General features: G+C 38.0%; 1 long non-coding RNA gene across 4 annotated transcripts in view; it reads left to right on the top strand.

The window, feature by feature from the left end:
• LOC144301307 (uncharacterized) overlaps positions 1–20,969 on the top strand; it is a 106,113-nt gene that overhangs the window by 54,488 nt on the left and 30,656 nt on the right. For 2 of the 4 annotated variants that reach the window (XR_013368137.1, XR_013368132.1), the window contains 3 exons: positions 4,007–5,017; positions 5,290–5,649; positions 6,739–6,907. This is a non-coding gene — a long non-coding RNA (uncharacterized LOC144301307). The remainder of the gene's footprint in view (positions 1–4,006; positions 5,018–5,289; positions 5,650–6,738; positions 6,908–20,969) is intronic. The other 2 variants (XR_013368136.1, XR_013368135.1) reach the window with 2 other exon arrangements.

Genomic DNA, 20,969 nt, shown 5'->3' with positions numbered 1-20,969 from the left:
TGTTCTTCAAGTGTCCCAGTGGATAAAGAATTTAGGTAGAGGATTGAATCCTGAAAGACCTACTCAAAGGCCATATAGTTCATGAGAACACGTTATTACCATTAGTGGGATGTGCCTGCTCAGATTTCTAAAGATTGTATTTATTTATTTGAGAAAGAGAGAAAGAGAACATGTGCACATGGGGGAGAAGAGGGAAAGGGACAAGCAGACTACACTGAGGATAAAGCCCTATGAGGGGCTCCATCTCATAACACTGAGATCATGACCTGAGATAACTCAAGAGCTGAATGCCTTAACCAACTGAGCCACCCAATTGCCCCCACTGCCCAGATTTTTAAATATACTTAAAATCTCACAAGCAAAACTTGGTTTAAGCTAAATGTCATGGTCTGCTTGTTGGAAAGGAAAAGTACTGATATTCCTGAACATCTTTTTTCAGGATTAAGATTTGGGTAGGTCTCTCTTCCAAGCCTGTCTGCAGCATCCAAGGGGGAACAAAAAGAGCGCTGGCTTTGGGATCACACAGCTTTAACTGCAAAACTCACTTTATAAATTTCTTACTACTTGTGTGTTTGGGACAAAGCCATTTAAACTTTCTGAACCTGTATTTTTATCTGTGTTTATTGTATTTAATTTAAAATACCCAAAATAGTTACTATTCAAAAGGTTCATTATAAGAATTAAGAGATATGACACATTTATTTAGTAAGTTTGGCAAGTAATGAAGACTTACTTTCTATTATTAGCTTATCACTTTATTAAATAATCATTTGTATACTATTTAACATATACAATAATTTTTGTTAAGTGTATCATATTGTTTAGTTATATTCATACTCAATATTGATTAAATAATTAAATATTAAGCTTCTCATTTTTATTTTACTATTTATGTTGATAAATAATATGCAACACATATTACCTTCTCAGAGATACGACTTAATGTCTTTCACTTACGAATCCATCATGTCTCTAAAATCAGGGACTTCCAGATTTGCAAATTCCCATGGCACAATAAATAAGTGAGAAAATACCTTTCTCTCTCTTCCTCTCTGTCTCAATCTTTCTCTGACTGCTTAGAATTCACCCACTTCAAATGTATTATTTAATGTTTTTTTTCTCTTTTAAAGGATTTCCTTAGACTATTTCAGGGAGATAAAGGAAACTTTATGACTTTTTCACCCCAATCACCATAAGTGCTTTTTTCCCAAGCAATGGAAGAAAAGAGGAAATATTGTCCAGTCACTTGTATAGTGAGCTACCACTGAGAAGTAGTAACCATCATTTTGTTTCCTATCCTTTACTTTCTTTTACTGTATCCATTGTCTCAGGGGAATTTGTTCTCCAAGGAACAAAATCGTTTAATTACTGGCTTTTGCATTTCTAAAGCAGACATTCTGGCTCATGCAATGGAATTGGAATATTTCCTTAGCCAGCTCTTCTCTTGCCCAAAAAGAAATAAAGCCTTTCCAGAAAAAAAGACCATGGGTGTAGTCAGATTGGGAAGCTACCAGGTCAGACTTTCATAGACAGTGTGCAGATGGGACTCCTGCTCCTCCCTATCTGATTCCTACCCCAAAGCACAGCTCCAAGGGTGGGAGAGGATAATGGGATCTCCTGAAGAGATGGGAATCTACATGTAGAAATCACCAGTGCCATCTGGTCACCTGAGGTTCTTCCAGAAGTCTCCTTACCATCACAGCCAGGGAGTACACCAGGTAGATGTAAAGATGCAGCTAGGCTTAGTAGTCTCTGTTTCCAGAAAGCGCAAACCCACAGTTAGCTTTTCCAGGTCTTTGGCGGAGGTGCAAAAAACTTAGCTGAGAGAGAGAATCTGTGGCCTTTCAGGGGCTCTGTGATTAGGACAAGGTAATCCCCCTGAGGATGTCAACATGCATCCTGAAATAGGAAAACGGTTAGGGAGACAGTAGTCTCAGGTGATGCCTGCATAAATAGCTGAAGGAGAGAGAGCACCGGCCAGCACCTCTCATGTCAGCAGGTGCCAGGTGAGACAATAAGGCAGCTGTCCACCAGAGGCACTCCCTCCCCTATGCCATGATACGACTTGGGGATTTAGATTGAATGCTAAATTAAATCCTCCTTCTCATCTACTTGGGAATTTAGAGATGATCCTACCTACAACAGGAAAAGAAGAATATCCAGCATTGAGGTTTTCTTGAAATAAGTCTCTTACCTGAAAAAAGAGGACAAATTGAAATCTAAAATAATGAAGTTATTATCTGACACTACTGAGTTTGATATTTGTAGGCAATTTTACCTCCTCATTTATTTGGGATTTAGTGATTATTGCTGGTAACACTGTGGAAGACCAGCTTTGTCTCTACCTGTATGCTCTTACACAAGCTACGTCTGCCAGGGATGTTTCCAGACAACTTCAAGGTTGAAAATTTCAGAGAACCGAGGCAAGGCCTTTCAACCTGTGTGCACCTTTACAAAAGGACTCCCATCTATTTTAGTGATTTTCAGACAGTTTCCAGTTCTTCTTTCAGTGAGAATTTCTACCTTGCTGTAAGATTCAGGTAATAGCTTAGATTGCCAAGTAAACAAATTTTGTATGAAGGCCTCTAGAAAGTATCCCTAAAAAAAAAAAAAAAAAAAATGAAAAGCAACAGTACATATATACACACACAATCTAAAATCTAAGAATGTCAGAGCAGTACATGAACTTAGAGATGAAATCCAACTTTTTCATTTTATAAAGAATGAAATCTCAATCCAACGAGGTGTTTGAATTACTGGAGAATTCCAAGTAGATCTGTCTCAGGGTCCAACTCAAATGCCCCACTCATTTGACCTGTGGCTCACTTTCCCCTACAAGGTGAATAGCATCCAGAGTCTCTAGCTCAAGATCTTGGCAGGGAAGGGTGATTTTTCCTGCTACAGTAAGACAGACATGTGGGAGATAGCAACCTCCTCCATATACTAGATACATTTAAACTACATTTGCATAAGCTTAAAAATGCTGTGGGTGTTATGTGCTCTATATAAATTATAAACAGTAAATGATGACTTTGGAAGAATGCCAATGCATCCAAATCAGCACTCAGTTCATTAGATTCCACGCTCTGTACTGCTGCTTTTAAAAAAAAAAAAATGTAAATGATAAGGATTATGAGATTTGTCCCTGGCTAACAATGGACACACCCATGTGTAGTCTCTTAGTTACTGAGTATAAAGAAGTAATTAACACTGTCATTTTATATGTGTAGAAACTGTCATAAGCTAATAAGTGACGGAGACAGGATTTGAATCTAACTTAAGAATTTGTATGGGATCATTGAACCTGGCCCTACAGCAGTTTTCTTCTGTCTAACAAGCATTATGTAGGCTTTCGAGGAATCATATGAATGTAATTAATGATTTTTCTCAGCTATAACTGCATATGCATAGGGTTTGGATTCTAAAATCTTGGTTCTACCACTTACTCACTCTGATCATGGAAAGACACCTTGCTTCCCAGAATTTAATTCACAGATTCATAAATTCAATAAGCTTATATTATGTGCTTCTGTGCTGGACACCACCAGGTGTTAAATCGACGACCCCAGGGAGGGGGTATAACAACATGGCCTCACCTAAAGGTCCTTGTTTTCTAATGAGAAGAATGTGTTATAACTGCCGCCATGCTCCCATGCTTACCTCAGAGGCCTGCTGCGTGAACTGAATGCTTCATAAAACATAATATAATATATAAATCTAAAGGGTCATTATGAGTGTACTTTACCCAAGGGCAAAGAGGAACATCCCACATGTTTTTCTTTATTTTCTAACCCTTATTTTTCTTTACTTCTAAAAAGACCTAAAATTCTTCAAGCAAGTTAAATAGGAACAAAACTGATTTTTTTAAAAAATGCAAAGTAGATTGTTGCTTCTCCATGGACTTAGGTATTAGCTTTCCTTTTGTCTGAAATTCATTAAAATATTGCCTCCAGAGGTCCAGATGTAGAAGATCTCTTACCTGAATTTGTGTATGATTTCTGTGCAGGAAAGAGAGACCACCAAAGTATTTACTGGGAAGAGATTCAACACAGAGAATTAGGTGCTTACAAAACTGGGAAGGCTGAAGAAACAACTTTGGAGGGACACCAAGCTTATCCCCTAGTGTTGCTATTGCCTCCGTGAGCACAAGGAGGGCTATTCCAAGAGAAGTTCCCAGCAGTAAATAGGGTCCTGGGATCTGAGTCCTGGGATCAGAAAGTCACATGAGGAAAATTCCAGGGCTTCAGCTTCTCGACGCTGAGCATGCTGGAGAAGGAACTCTGATAAGCTGCTGTGAGAAGACCTTACCTGTCCATTGTCCTGTGAGTCGGCACTAATAGCTTGGGCTCCAGGGTGATGGACTCTGACCCAGTCCTGCCTCCCAGGTATCCCTGAGTACACACTGACCCCTCACAGCAAGGGAGGCTCTGCAGATGGAGTTGGTGGCTTTCTAAGCCTTTCCAATGTGACAGAAGGTAGAATGGTTTCAGCTTTACCATCTACAACGTGTGAGGCCTTGGGTAAATATATAACCTCTGTTTTTCCTCCTGTGAATAGGTAAAGACACAACTTTCTCATTCTACCAATTAGTCATTTAAGGTCCAGGAAATTAACAAATGGGGGGTATGCTTTTGACAAAGATGGCAAAAAAGAAAAGTTGTCTGGGTTTTTTTGGTCACCCCTTTTATTTTGTGTTTGTATATGCATTGTCATTGTTTTTCTACTTGGATGTATGTAAATACTTGCATCTTTATTTTTCTCTTTGTTCTGTGCAGAGTAAAACAGAGCTCTGAGGTCAAAGGGTACCTGAGGAGCACTGGTTGAGAGAAATGGGGACTCTCACAGTAATGAGAAGTTTCTTAAACTTAATAAAGGAAGGCTCCCTGCCCAGCTTTGTGTCTGCCATAATACCCACCACAGTCCCTAGCATCAAGTAGGCAAAGACAATCCTGAAGCCATTTTGATATGGTGGACGTTATGCAAAATTGGATGAGCCTGTGCCCACCTCTCCTTAGGGGTAGGTTTTATAAGAAACCTATGCAGTAGGGTCATATTTCTTCTTTTTTTTTTTTTTTAAACTTCAGTTGAGGGCTATTTTTTTTTTTTAATTCGAGAGAGAGAGAGAGAGAGAGAAAAAAAACAGGCTCCATGCAGGGAGCCCAACGTGGGACTCGATCCCGGGCCTTCAGGATCAGGCCCTGGGCCAAAGGCAGCGCTAAACCGCTGAGCCACCCAGGGCTGTCCCAGATTTCTTATTGACACACAGAATGACAGTGTTTTCCTTCATAGGATTTCTGGAGGCTGAAATATGACTGCATCACAAAAGGGATCTGAAAGTCCAATACTAATTTCATGCAAGGAAGTATGACTACTCCCTGAGAAAAAAAAAATTGACACAAGAACATCAATCTGCCAGGGGAGAAGAAGGACACTGAAAAAGAGAGGGGAAGGTGTGTTAGAGGCAAGGTGCCCACTTTTTTTCTCAAGTGCATCTGTGAATAACAGTTCTTGGGTTGCATGGGTCCATATGCAATCCCTTGAATGATGGTGAGGGGAGAGGTGGAGAAGAAAGAAGACTCGTGAGACCTCTTACATCCCTGGCACTGTGATTTTATAACTCATCTTTTATTCTTGAAATAGATGTGTGAGGTAGGTATAATTATCTTTGCTTTTTTTCGATTGTGGAGACCGAAGCTTTGAAATGCTAAGTGGCGCGAGGTCACTTAGGCAGTGAGAGGTGGAGTCAGATTCAATCAGGATCCATCTGACCCCAAAGCCTGGGTCCTTTATACTCCACAACACTGCCTCTGAGTGACAAAATGATCTCATTTAGAAGAGCCAAAATATCTTAGCAAATGCTCGAAAAGTATTTTCTGAAGGAAGATGCTAAATTTTCCTCTGAAGTAGAAAAAGTGTAGTGGGTGGTTGGGATTGCTGGCTTTGAGGCAGACCACCCAGTTCTGGATTCTGGCTCTGTGATTTGTCACTGGTGTGGCCTTGGGAAGTTAGTCAATCACTCTGTGTTTCAACCCCTTTATTTCCTAAGGGGAAATTTTTCCTGGTTCCTTAGGAACTACTCCATAGGGCTATTTTGAGGATTAAATAAATTAATACATAGAAAGACATGAGAGCAGAACTTGCCATATTATGAACCCTCCATAAATGTTTGCTACTATTATGAAAATAATAATGAGAGTAATACAATATATAGCTAAGAAGTAGCTCCGGAGTTAACAACATGGAACGACATTAAAGTCCTGATTTATCACAATTAGGAAGGGATCATTACAATGGTGACCCATAGCCTTCGTCAAAACCTATATTGATAACTCTGGGAGTGGAGGATTCTAACCAGAAGGAAACCCAGGCTCGGTCAATGTTTTTATTTATCTCAATTTCTCTTGCAAATTTGCTAACCAGAGATAAACCAAACTGATGGGTTAAGATGACTTTGTTCTGATTAATTTTACGGTAATTCTGAGGGCTTCAGTTTTAAATGAATTGTTTGAATACTAAATTATGCAGCTTTATGATCCAGGAGATAAGCAGCAGCTCTAAAGATGCCTCTGAGACTTGAAAGAGACGGCATGAAGCTCATTTTTGCCGGCACATTTAACATGGTTAAAGTAGGGGAAAATAGCCATTAAGTTAATGTAATAGTTAAACTGCATTAATTTGAAAAACTGCCCAGTGAAACGCTTACAGCAGAGGATCTATTTTTTTTTTCTCCTTATTCAGAGATGTGAAGACACCCTTAAAAAATAAAATAAAATAAAAGGCATTTCAAGATTCTTCCTTCCCTCCTCAAGGTGCTCTGCAGTTCGATGTTCTAGACTTTCTCCACTAGGGGTATGCTCTCAGCTCTGCCAAGAAGGAACAGAGGACCATCTGGGCAAGTTTATGATGGGTAAGCCTGGAGGTTCCACGTCAGCTTGGGTGGTCAATTCCAAGGAAGGAAAAGCATCCCCAGGGTTCTCATGGGAAAACTGCAGGGAGCGTGGGAATTTATATCACAGGGAAAGGCAAAAGCTTTTTAATCTCTTGCAATCTGAATATTTTCTTGAAAATCTAATAAAAAGACTCACTGATAATTCCTAAATGACCATTCAGCATGGCATTTTACCGTTCTCTCTCTCCTTGGAAGCATCACATTTTGTCTGTTTGAAGTCTTGCTCTCCACCAGCCTTAATGTCAGTGTCTCTTCCTATCTTTCCCCAATTCCTACTTTTTTATTATCCTGTTCATTTTGTTTTCTGGCCCTAGGCAGCATGGCTTCTCAGGATAGAGGCATCCAAGACCATTGAAAATGCTAATTCTCTATCCCTCACCCTGATTCTGACTCTATGTTTCTGGAGCAGTTCTTCTGAATCTAGAATCATAATGCTTCTCACATAATTCAGATGTTGGACAGAAGGTGTTAACTTGAGTGATGCCTTAAGAAACACTAGTTTAGCAAAAGATAAATTGTATGTCAATACAGAGAAGAGCAGCACAAATGTGTGATAGGCAGGGGAGAAACACAATCCTCATCTCTAGCTTTTCATCAGTGTAAGACCACTTGCTGATCCCTGAGTGAACAATAAGAGAATTAAGTGTATGGTGACAAACTGCATGATTTATGTTCAAAATGAGTCACTTGGAGATAATGAATGAAAAATATATTTTTTATGTTTACTTGATTGATTAGCAGGTTTTATTACGTTGGTGAACTTAGAGTTATTGTCTTTTTTTAAGATTTTATTTATTTAGGGATCCCTGGGTGGCGCAGCGGTTTGGCGCCTGCCTTTGGCCCAGGGTGCGATCCTGGAGACCCGGGATCGAATCCCACATCGGGCTCCCGGTGCATGGAGCCTGCTTCTCCCTCTGCCTGTGTCTCTGCATCTCTCTCTCTCTCTGTGACTATCATGAATAAATAAATAAAATCTTTAAAAAAAAAAAAAAAAAAGATTTTATTTATTTATTTTAGTGAAAGAGTGAGAAGAGTGAGAGAGAGCACAAATGGGGGGAAGGGCAGAGGGAGAGGGATAAGCAGACGTTTGCTAAGCAAGGAGCCCGATGCTGGACTCCATCCCAGGACCCAGGCATCATGAGCTGAGCTGAAGGCAGATGCTTAACCGCCTGAGCCACCCAGGTCCCCCAAACTTAGTTATTTTAAAAAAATGTTTTTAAATGTAAAATCCTTTCTAGGGACACCTGGGTGGCTCAGCAGTTGAGTGTCTGCTTTTGGCTCAGGGTGTGATCCTGGAGTCCTGGGATCGAGTCCCACATTGGGCTTCCTGCGTGGAGCCTGCTTCTGTCTCTGCCTCTGTGTGTGTGTGTGTGTGTGTGTGTGTGTGTGTGTCTTTCATGAATAAATAAATAAAATATTTTAAAAAATCTTTAAAAAATAAATAAAATCCTTTCTAAAAAGAAAATAACATCTATTTATAATATTCATATATACTACATCACGGCAAAAATGAGTTTTATATTAACTATCAGTTAAAAAGAATATACACGGATTGGTCATTATTAGGACATATCTACTTCTTGAATCAGTTTCATGTCCATGTCTCTCTCTAACACCATGCTACTGGTATTGTTTTCTTAAAAAAATATGTGTTTTTTCAATATAATCTTACTTTAACATCATTCATAAAATCACCTGCAGTTATGATCAGAGTTGTATTTTAATTGTATTTTGTTTTGTTTAATAAATTTGAAATTGTTGGCACTTTCAAATAATCCTTTTCTATAGTACAGATTATTTTTTAGTTAAGTAAACTACTAAGATGGTAAATTGAATTTCCTTTATTAAATTGAATATATCCTTATTTATAAATTTTGTTAAAGGATGTTATTTATTTATTCATGAGAGACACAGAGAGAGAGGTAGAGACATAGGCAGAGGGAGAAGCAGGCTCACTGTGGGGACCCTGTTGGGGGATTAGATGACAGGACCCCAGGATCATGACCTGAGCCAAAAGCAGACATTCAACCACTGAGCCACCCAGGAACCCAATTTCTAACTTTTTATATTTAAATATTTAGCCTACATATGTTCTTGTTCAAAGGTACTGTGTTTTTTTCTCCTCAGTAAAAAATCATTTATTTGACAAATATTTTTATAAGAAAGTAGTCAACTATGTTGTCCAGAAGTTATTTGTTTCATCAAATTTAGCTGTAGCAAAATCAGAATCCTTCTAAAATTCATTCCATTCAATGGAGAATATCAATCATCCAATAAAATATAAGGGCTCTTTGTAAATATTCCTCCCTGAGTTGAAATACATAAGGTACAATTATATAATATCAAAGTTAAGTATTAGACTTGTAATTTATTTTGTCAAGTCTTTCCCTCAGTGTTGTAGAAATTCAATTTTTTGTTTTTTGTTTGTAAGGTAACAGTTGGCTAAAAGCCTCAAAATCTGATGTTTTCTTTTTTAAGTTCCAACTATTTAACACTGATAAAAATCCCTAAATGCTTTGGGAAAACATGAAAAGAAAGTTTAAAGAATTTCTTTTAAATATCTTCATTTTTACCTTAGGATGCTTAGAGTTAGTTAGAAAGTGAATTCTAACATTTCTGAGCAGCAGAGGAACTACATATACTAATGTTAAGCAAATATTTCTTTTATTCCACACCAGTTTCATAACAAAATTTCGTGGTGCAATTATCTTAAATGTTTTTGTGTAAACGTATTTGTACTTTTGACAAATAAGTATAGCTTTTATTTCAATTGGTAAAATGTGGCTGTTTGTTTGGACACAATTACAATCTATAGATGTAGAACAAGCAATTCCAACTACATTTCTGCTTTGTAGATGTCCGAATTAAGTAAAAATTTTGTTTCTACCACGAAGTGGTGTTCTACAAAAATTTATATTAACATTACCACTATGAAAACATAATGACATTTTTTCACTGCATTTTAACTGAATTTACAGTGACATTCACAAAATTGTGAAATGCTTGTTCTTAAAATAAATTATTTCAAAAGCTTTTCTTGATCCTGTGATACAGATAAAACTCATTGAACTGGAATTAACTGAGTTTCTATTTGAAGTCTTTGGATGCAGTTTTTGTAAAAGAAAAGCTATTCTTTGAAGTAGATGTTGACACATCTTCCAGCTTTCATATGAGCTGAGGTGCACCATGGCCGCATGGCCTTGGGGTGATCATACTTGATAGGCATTTTGTGAAAATTATTGGTTCATTGGCAAATTTTTGATACATGAAAATCAGGAAATTAATTTTTCATTAAAAATAGACTTTTTCATTTTAATTTTTCCACTCAATGCTGCCAGAGCAGCTTATTGAAATATAAAAGAAGTACTACCGATTACATCATTGCTTGATTACATTTTTAGATTCATATCCTCTAATACAGAAATAAAACCAGTGCAGCAAGGACATTAAGAACTGCTCTATATACCCTTATACTTGGGAACCCTCAGAATTCATTTTCTGTACATATTTCACAAATAGGAATCCTATAGCTTTGCCCATTTGCTATAGAACTCATGGGATTGCCGCCTGACAACACTATGCTTCTCACCCACACGGGAAGGGTAAAAACAATCAGTATTTCCTGCTGCATCGAGGTGGCAGATGCACCCACCCTGAACATTTCTTCCACCACCTAATGCAAGGGGTAAGAATTGTCCTTAGCCATGTCACCGAGTTGCCCTGGAACCTGTCCTTGAGAGATAGATATTCATTTGCTTGACCTGGAAAGGCTGTGTCTTATCAGTTTAACTGAGTGAGAACTGTCCTCATTCTACACAAGCCTCATACACACTCAGAGGGGTCAGGACAGAAGCTTAAAGGATAAAGAAGACATTCAAGAAACCAATTCTGGTTTACTTCACACAACTATTAATACTAACACCTCATTTGAAATTTAAAAATTCTCAAGTTCTACACTGGACAGGATGCCATGAAATAGGAATAAATTGGTCTGAGTGGACAGAACAGGATTTGCAGTCACCAGGGTTACAAGCAATAAAACTCTTGGTCCCGGCATGTTTGCAAACATGGATCCAGGATACTCAGGAGAAAAGAGAAAAATCAAACAAAACCAAACATGGAATGGGTGCTGTGAAACAGAAACAAAGAAATCAAGAGAAGATTTAGTGGGATATCAGGTAAATAGAAAAAGATTTATTACAGGAAACTGATACAAGATTTAAAGGAAAGACAACCATGTACCTATGGTCATTAATAAAATGCATCAAGGTGGTTTGCCTATTAAAAAACAAATGAACCTCCATATTTATCCTCAGGGAGAAAAAACTGGTGAGTCAGATGATAAGCAGGTATAAGCAGATAAGGGTAGAATAACAACAATTGAGATAAAGGTAAGGAAGAAAAATTATATAGCCATAAATAAAGTAAAAATTGCAAAGACATTGACATGCTGTAGCTATAACACATGTAAAATGCATATTGAACCCAAGCCAGTACTGAACAATACAGACTTAGTGATGCTACTGAAAAATGGGGAAATCCACCCCCCATATTCAGGAAACTAGGTAAGCATGGCACTGAGAAAACTCATAAGTACAAAGAACAGAGAACAGAAGTCCAAATTACCCAGAGAAGACATTCCAAAAGTGGAGGTAATAAAATAGAAATAGAAGCAATAATCCACCTTATAAAAGAAGATGTTTTATTTTCCAGAACAGAAAATAAAATGTGGCTATGCACACAACAAACTGGCTCACCATATTCTAGGGCACATTCCTGGCAGTATAACACTTCTACTTTATAGTTTTACTTATAATTATAAATACTGTGGTACACAATCAATTTTATTTTTTTCAAATTTTTTAAAGATTTTTGTATTTGAGAGAGAGAAAGAGAAAGTGCATGTGCAAGTGTGAGGAGGGGCAGAGAGAGAGAATCTCAAGCAGACTCCCCCTGACCACAGAACCCCATGTGGGGCTCTATCTCATGACCCATGAGATCATGACCTGAGCCAAAATCAAGAATCAGAACCTTAACCAACTGAGCCACCCAGGTGCCCCCACAATCTATTTTAAATCCTAGCATAATGATCCTAAAGTTGACCCACTAAGACATATTGAAGTGGGAAAATAGACCAGTAAGAGAATGATAGCAGTGACAGCTTTTAAACTTTGGTATAAAGCAATGATTATTTAAATAAGTTTGATGATAGTAGAGGAATAGATATGCAGGTAGATATAGCGGAATGGGTTAAAAATAAAACCCGGCACAAGGAAATAGCAGTATATAAAAAGAAATTTTAAAAACATGTAGAATGAGACAACTATTCCTAAATAAAATTGGATGATTATATAGCTATTTGAGGAAAACATTAAAGTTAGGTCTTCCTCCCACACCACACATCAAACTACATCCCAGATGGCAAAAATGGAAAAATAATAACTTAAGAAAATTCAGGGAAAAATATACACAACTAATGATCCAATTTGTGAATGGAGACATATTTTCTGAGGGAACATCAAGTGAACTAATCACAATAGAAAATATCAGTATACCTGATTCCTTAAAATGAAAAGAGAAGTTCTCTATATTGCAATGAAGAGTAATTTAGAAAGGCAAAGGCTTACCTTGAAGGCAATAACCACATAAAAGAATCATATTCCTAATATAAAAAAAAATTGTAACAAAATGACAGGAAAATTCCTAAGAACTATTAGAAAAGGGAACAAGGGTCATGCACAGAAAATTCATAGAGGAGAAATGTAAATGTCATGTAAAATGTGCAACATGATTCAAACTCACTCTTCACTGCTGGTGGGAATGTACACTGCTAATCTATTTTAGAAGAGTTTGCATTTTCTTTTCACATAAAACATTGGCATGCCTTAGGGTCTAGCAATTCCATCCAACTAAACAGAGGTCTGCAATGTACAGAGGGAGGTATATAGACTAGATAATTGCAACGCTATTCATCGCTAACTGAAATCTGGAGGAGGAAAGAAATCTCATAAAGATTTTATATAGATTTTTACATGAAAAGACACAGAGCTCATGAGAAACAAACAGACCAACAAACAAAATTCAAGGCAAGATGTAGAATGCACAAAACACAGGCTAGACTTTGAGGAAAGAGTTAATAGAGAAACAAATGATTCACTAGAGGAGCTATCTGTCTTAGTCTGTTCAGGCTGCTATACAACAGAACAATAACAAAATACTATAAGTTAGGTAGCTTCTAACCAACAGAAGTTATTTGGTTTTTGTTTTGTTTTGTTTTCTCACAACTCTGGAGGCTGGAAGTCCAAGAAGAGGACACCGGCATAGTCTGTTTCTGATGTCTGGTGAGAACTTTTCAGATAAGTGGCCAACTTTTTACATGTCCTCACATGGCCGAAGGAATAAGGAATCTTTCTCTAGCCTCTTTTATAATTAATCAGCTCCCAAAGTCTCCACCTACTAACCCCATCACCTCAGGAGTTAGGATTTCATTTTGTAATTCAATTGTGAATTTTGAATGGACATGTGCATTTGGTCCATGACACTACCATTTATACAAGATAGAATTAATTACAAGAGATCAGAAGCTCTTGGGGTACATTAGACAATACTTTCAGAGTAAGCTGTATATTCGTTTCCCAGGGATGCTATAAGAAACTCCTACAAACTGGGTGGTTTAAAACAGAAATGTTTTTTTCATAGTCTGGAGGCTACAAATCCAAAATTAAGATGTGGAGTAGGTTGCTTCATTCTAAGGGAGAATCAGTTCCATGCCAGTCTTCCAGCTTCTAGAGAAAATTGACTATGTTCTGGATGCTAGAAGTCCAAGATCAAGATGTCAACAGGTTTGATTTCCCCAGAGGACTCTCTCTTTAGTTTGCAATGGCTGCCTTCTCCCTGTGTCCTCACATGGTTATCCCTCTGTACATGTGTATGTCATAATCTCCTTATAAGGACACCACTCATGATGATTAAGGCCCATCCATATGACCTCATTTTACTTTACTTAACTCTTCAAAGTTCCTATAACCAAATACAGTCACCATCTGAGGTCCTGGGGGTTAGGATTTTAATAAAACACTATTCAGCCCATAACAGTAGAGGAAAAGGTTGATGATAGTGGACTATTGACACGAGCTATAAATGGAAAATCCCTAAGTCAATCTATAAATAGTCTACACTATCTTTTTTTTTAAGATTTTATTTATCTATTAATGAAAGATACACACAGAGAAAATGAGAGAGAGAGAGAGAGAGGCACAGAAACAAAGGCAGAGGGAGTAGCAGGCTCCATGCAGGGAGCCTGACGTGGGATTCAATCCCGGGTTTCCAGGCTCATGCCCTGGGCTGAAGGCATCGCTAAACTGCTGAGCCACCCGGGCTGCCCTAGCTTATACTATCTTTATGTAAACAGTAAAACATGTTAGAAGTGCTTTTACATATGTGTCCTATGTCTAAAGCTGTACCAGCTTGTGTAAAATTCTGAAAGAAATGTTCAAAATCAACCAGAAATGGTAGGAATAAATATTAAGTGAAAGAAAGTTTCAGGTCATCTGTAGAGGCTAGATTAGCCTAATCTTGTTTCATGCCTTGGGTGTTACAAATGCCTTTTCAGTGGAACAACTCACACATCCTGGTTTAGTGCCAAAGCAAATGATTCTGTGGGGAGGCTCTACCCTCTAAAGAGGCAGTAAATAAGCAGTGATAATTAGCCCTTAACACTGGGCGGAGAGACCTCCGTAAATATACATTTTATTAATAAATCAATTTATTTGTATTAAATCGTGTATTTATGACTCCAGCTATAGGACTCCCCCCTTCAAATCCAGGAAGCAGTACTGGCGAATCAAAGGAGAATGAGGAACCTGTCCGGTGACATGGTTCTAACAAATCTATGTCCATTCACATGAACGGTATAACCAGTTATTTGACAAAAGCAATCAATCAAACAAAAGTTAAAGATGCATTCTCACTAATCATCAACTATGAGTGAAGTCCATGGCCCAGGGTCATCGTGAGTTCATTTTAGTGCACACATTCCTCATGTCACCTACTTCCCAGAGAGGAGTGTACGTGGCTTTAACTTAAAAACTCAGGGGACTTGGGGAATGTTTCTATGCCTCCACCAAAATCCTGGTGTCTTAAGAATGAAAGCTCCATTTACTCCTAAAGACTATGGTGCTCAGAGGATTAGCCATTGAACAGACCATTTATTGCAGTTGACTTTGAATCTAAGCCCTTTATTTTAGGAGTAATGGGACCCAAGTCCAGAAAGAGAAAATGATTTCCCTGAGATCACACAGGCTCTCAGTGGCAGACCTGAACTATGCTCTGTAGGAAAACTAGCTTCAAAATTCTCCTGGGAAGATCAACTGTTACGTTTTCCCTAGCAGGTCTCAAGTAGACTCCAAGTTAGAAAATGGTTTCCAAGGTTCCCTTTGATGAATGATGAAAATATATTAAGCGAGTGATTAAAAGAAAAGCTGTGTAAGTGATTTAATGACTCTACTCTCTATTTTCTACAGGGTAAAAGGTGAGAGTTTTGAGCTAAGGTGTAGCACCATTTTCATTTCATTTGGATAAACACTGAGTAAAATTAGGGAAGGGATAAGAAAAAAAAAACCCAAATGTAATTAATACCAATTTCTTTTCTGTTCCTCAAGAACACAGCACATCCCTATAACAAGGTTTTCATGTACTCTCACACACTGGTCTCTCTCCCTCTCTCTTTTTTTTTTTTTTTTACACATTGGTCTCAATTAGCATTTCTTCATTGTTTTTGACATTTTTATATGCTTTACCTTAATTGCACATGAACTACTTGTCATTCCTCAAACATGTAGCATTACATTCTACTTCTGACGCTTTACATGTGGTAAGCCTTTAATTGATCTTGTTTCTCTCTACAGGAAAAATAATTAGCATGTACCGAGTACCCATCTGTACAGGTACTTTACCTTATCTTGAATACTTTAGTTCTAAAAAATAAAATTGGCTCAGACTCTCTAGTAATGCAACATTTTTTTTTAAATGAGCATTTTTGCCATATTTCTGTGCCCAGTTTCTCACTTTGTTTCTCAGTTTCAGTAACTAGGCTTCTCTCTTTGTTACTCAGTAGAAGTCTACCACTGGGCCACTTAGGTTTTCTTTCTGTTCACACCCAGGGTTAAGTGTCCACTCTCTGTCTTCAGACTCACTGCTCTCTGCTTCCCTTCATCTCCTGTATGTCATATAGTAAAGAACATGACATCATTTAGTAGCCAAAAGGTGTGGATTAGATTTCTGGATTTACCATTTCCTGGTCGGACAGTTTTTTTTTTTTTTTTTTAATTGATCTCTCTGAGTATTGACTGTAGAGACTATTGATACCTACCTCACTGGTAGGTATGATATTATATGCAGTGTAGGTAAGACTGTGTCATAAACACTAATGTACTATGCAAAAGATTGGGGGAGGGTAGGAATTAAGATGATATTTCCCTGCTGGATCCCCTTTTGAGGCTCTCCCTTATCCATCAGACTCTGTGGATCTCTACCACATGCCTACTGCCAGCCATAGCCCAGAATCCACCTGCCTGACATGACTCTCCTCTCATAAGCTCCTGAGACCTCCTTGCAGAGCTCCCATTCAGGAAAAGATCTTATCTGCCCCAGTCCTTCTCTTGAGCTTATTTTAGATGTGTGCTTCTGCAGAATGTTTTTTGATGGAATTAAAGATTAAGAATAAAACCCACTTTAAGTTAATGACTTAAAAAGGAGGGTAGATGGGCAGCCCCGGTGGCTCAGCGGTTTGGCGCCACCTTCAGCCCAAGGCGTGATCCTGGCGTACCATGTTGGGGACTCCCTCTGTGTGTGTGTGTGTGTGTGTGTCTCAGGAATAAATAAATAAAATCTTAAAAAAAAAAAAAAAAAGGAGGGTAGATGACTTTAAAAGGACCATGGTCTTAAATTATTAAAGAAATTATATTAAAATCAAGACCTTGTGAATCAATTGATTTTCTAAGAACTAATGTGAGTCTTCATGAACTGGTTATAAAATGACTCAAACAGGTTCATATTGCTAAGGACTGGCAACTGACAGTATGCATCTGTCACCACTTCTGTATGACTTATTTTTATTTTTATTTATCTTACCTTTTTATTTTTAATTTTTTAAAAGATTTATTTATTTATTTATTTATTTATTTATTTATTTATTTATTCACGGGAGACACAGAGAGAAAGAGGCAGAGACATAGGCAGAGGGAGAAGCAGGCTCCTTGCAGTGAGCCTGATGTGGGACTCAATCCCAGAAACCCAAGATCACACCTGGAGCCAAAGGCAGAGGCTCAACCGCTGAGCCACCCAGGCATCCCTGGATGATTTTTTTAAAGGGACCACATGCTCTATAATTTGGAATAAGTCATTTTTACTTTCTGGGACTCAGTTTAATTAAATGTAGAATGATGATGATTTATTTAACGATAAAACAACAACAACAAAACTATTGGCCACTTGCTAACTGCCAAATGCTGGAACCATTCCACGGAAAGAGTCCCTTGATCTGAGTCTTGAAAGACAGAATATATCTGTCAGAATGACAAAGGTGGACAGGGACCATGTTCCAGGCAAAAGGCACATTATAAGCAAGACAAGGATTGTAAAACAGCTTGGCAATTTTGAGTACTTCAAAGAAATTCAGGATGTGAAGAAGTGAAGGATGAGATTAACAGATCTTAAATGCAGCACCAACCCTTTCTGGTCTTGCATTTTGAATTTCCAAAGATGAGTTTTCCAAGCTTCCTTTCAAATTCAAATTTAAGGAACTTGGTTTCAGGTTAGCAGGAGGACTAGAGCACACTACCTGTGAGAGAACATGGTCATCATGTGTTTGGCATCCATATTTGTTTTGCAGTTGAAAAGACCTCATATGGAATTCACTGATTTAGTCTTTTTTTTTTTTTAAGATTTTATTTATTTATTCATGATAGCCACACAGAGAGAGACAGAGAGGCAGAGACACAGGCAGAGGGAGAAGCAGGCTCCATGCAGGGAGCCCGACGTGGGATTCGATCCCGGGTCTCCAGGATTGCGCCCTGGGCCAAAGGCAGGCGCCAAACTGCTGCGCCACCCAGGGATCCCCTGATTTAGTCTTGATAAGTATTTGGGTTATAGTTCAGCAAGTATTCGTTTCTGTTCCTCTCCCATTGTGGAAAGAGCAATCCTTTCCACCTGTTGATGTAGGAATCTTGGGCTCAGCTAATTGTCCAGGAGATGAATGTTCCTCATTTTTCCAGCTGATCCAAAGAAAATAAGGAGTCATATGGAGGAGACCTGAACACAATCCTCGGGCAGGAATCAAACCCAGGTAGCCCACAATCTAAAGAGGAATCACTCAGCCTAGACCAGATGGACAGAACAAGGCTTGTTATTGAAAGCTGCTGAATTTGGATGGTTTGTTATGAAGTATTATTGTAACAATGGCTGACTAATAGAGTCTTTTCTAAGATGAAAATGAATAGGGACATCTCCTGTACTTCTCCCTTTATTCCTTGTCCCCGACATCCTTCATTTATTTTCCAATTCAAAATGGCCAGGGTATTTTTCGATAAAACTAGGTGCAGTTACATAAAACTCAGTGAAATGACAGCTCCTAAAGAGTTCTGCAGTTAATTCTTTGCCGATTCATACATGTCCAGATATGTCCATGGGCCAAGCATAGTGAGGCACCAGGACAAATGAGCTTCTAGAAAACAATTTATACTCATGCCCCTGTCATAAGCAAGCTCACATGTTGCTCAATGAAAATGATCAGATGAAAAGTAAAAGGGAATTATGCTACTATTTAGCTCCTACTCCCTACAGGCACTGGAGGCTATGACAAAACACAAAGACCCTATTATTAGAACACTGGGGGTGCCTGGGTGGCTCAATCAGTTAAGTGTCTGCCTTCAGCTCAGGTCATGATACCAGGGTCCTGGGAACCCCACTTAGGCTCTCTGCTCAGTGGGGAGCCTGCTTCTCACTCTCCTTCTTGCCCCTCCCCCTGTTCATGCATTCTTTCTCTTTCTCTAATAAATAAATAAAACATTAAAAACAACAACAACAACAACCTAAAGAATTCAGGAAGACATTTTGAGCTCCTGGCAGCAATGCTTTGTGCTCTATGCAATTGTCTATAAAACAGGTGATGGTGAATTATATTTTAAACACTTAATTTTATCCTTCTACAAGTTCAGAGCTCTACTTCAAGATCTTGATTGTACTACGTACACATATACACACACAGTTATAAATAAAACACCTTAGTAGTTTGCCAAAGCTCTAACATGGCATAGAAGAGATTTTATAATCTGATCTTTGCTTATTTCTTTGTCCTCATATGAAACCATTTTACCTCTTCTTGCATCTGTCAAATTCCCTTCTGCTTGGGGGCTTTGCAACTGCTGCTTTTGTTGCTTGGAGCTCTTTTCATCCTCCCTGCTCATTTAATTAATGCCTATTCATATTTTTGCTATTAGTTCAAACCTCCTAAGAAAAAACTCCCCTGAATCCCCAGCCTACATTTGATTTCCCTGGAAAACATTTCCACAGCTCTCAGTCCATTTCCTTCATAGTCCTGATCAGATTTTGTAATTATATTCTCATGTAAGTGCTTTCTTAACATATTCTCCTCCTCTCTGCTGTAATATCTGTGTGAACTTGGTCTGATGGCAACTCACTATTGTATATGTTGTGCTTAGTATGAAACCTGCTATATAAACAGGATAAATACACATCTTGGTTTGCCAAGAACAGTCATGGTTTGTGCATATTATATGGCATAATTAATGCTCTCTTTCATAATTAGCATTCTCTTTCATTCTTAAAATTGTCCTGCTGAATACAATAGATCATGAAGTCATGGCTCATGTAAATGATCCCAGTAATAACTGCTGAATGACCCTCTTTTCCTTTAGTGATGATTTGTTCACCTAAGCCTCTTTATTCCTTCATAGATAATTGTTCTCCTCTAGACATGCTTAGATGTGTCTAAATTTGCAACAGACATTCAGTTCTTATTGTCACCTGGGCTACATAGCACCTTGAAAACAGTTGAGGTTACTGAACTCTATATTAAAAGGTGTTTCAAATCCCCATTGCCATTGTAGATGAAAATTCTTTCAATGTGCATCATAGATCTGGCACTCCCAACAGCATTTATGCATTTATATCTCAAGTCAGTAATCATGTACCCAGAGAAAACTGGACTATATCACATATTGGTTTAAGAGCGTAGGCTCTGAGACCTTATTCCTGTGGAGTGCTGACACCAATGAAATAAACATAACTGGTGAAAATAATGGGGAAACAACTCCAGCTATTTAAAGTATATGGAAATTGTCATAAGGTCATATGGAAAAATTTTAAAAATATACTCAAGAAAATCTACTAATACTTGATAAGAAGAGCAAGAGACAAAGACATCACAAAAAGGAGATTTCAGAACAATATAAGTTATGAATATAGGTATAAAAATCTTTTTTTCTTAAGATTTTTATTTATTTATTCATGAGAGACACAGAGAGAGAGAGAAAGACAAAGACACAGGGAGAGGGAGAGACAGGCTCCATGCAGGAAGCCCAATATGGGACTCAATCCTGGGACTCAATCTCACCCTGAGCCAAAGGCAGACACTCAACCACTGAACCACACAAGCATCCCTAGACATAAGAATCTTTAATGAAGTATGAGCAAGCTTTTTCTAGCAGCATAGTAGAAACATCGTTCACCATGACAAAGTGGGATTTATTCCAGGAATCCAAAGTTGGTTTAAGACCTGAAAATAAATTCATATAATGCATCATATCAATAGAATAACAAACAAAAGCCACATGGTTATCTCTACTGATAGATAAAAAAAACTTCTGGTAAAAACCAGAATGCTTTCTTTAATAAGAAAACACTCAAGAAACTAGAAATAGAAGAGAACTTCCTCAGCCTATGAAGGGAAATTTATAAAAACCCAAGATAATATACTAACAGCCAAAAGACTGAATGCTTT

This window comes from Canis aureus, chromosome 2 (assembly GCF_053574225.1).
Source record: "Canis aureus isolate CA01 chromosome 2, VMU_Caureus_v.1.0, whole genome shotgun sequence".
NCBI lineage: Eukaryota > Metazoa > Chordata > Mammalia > Carnivora > Canidae > Canis > Canis aureus.
The sequence above is the reverse complement of the archived record's forward strand: the minus strand, read 5'-3'. Positions and strand labels throughout refer to the sequence as shown.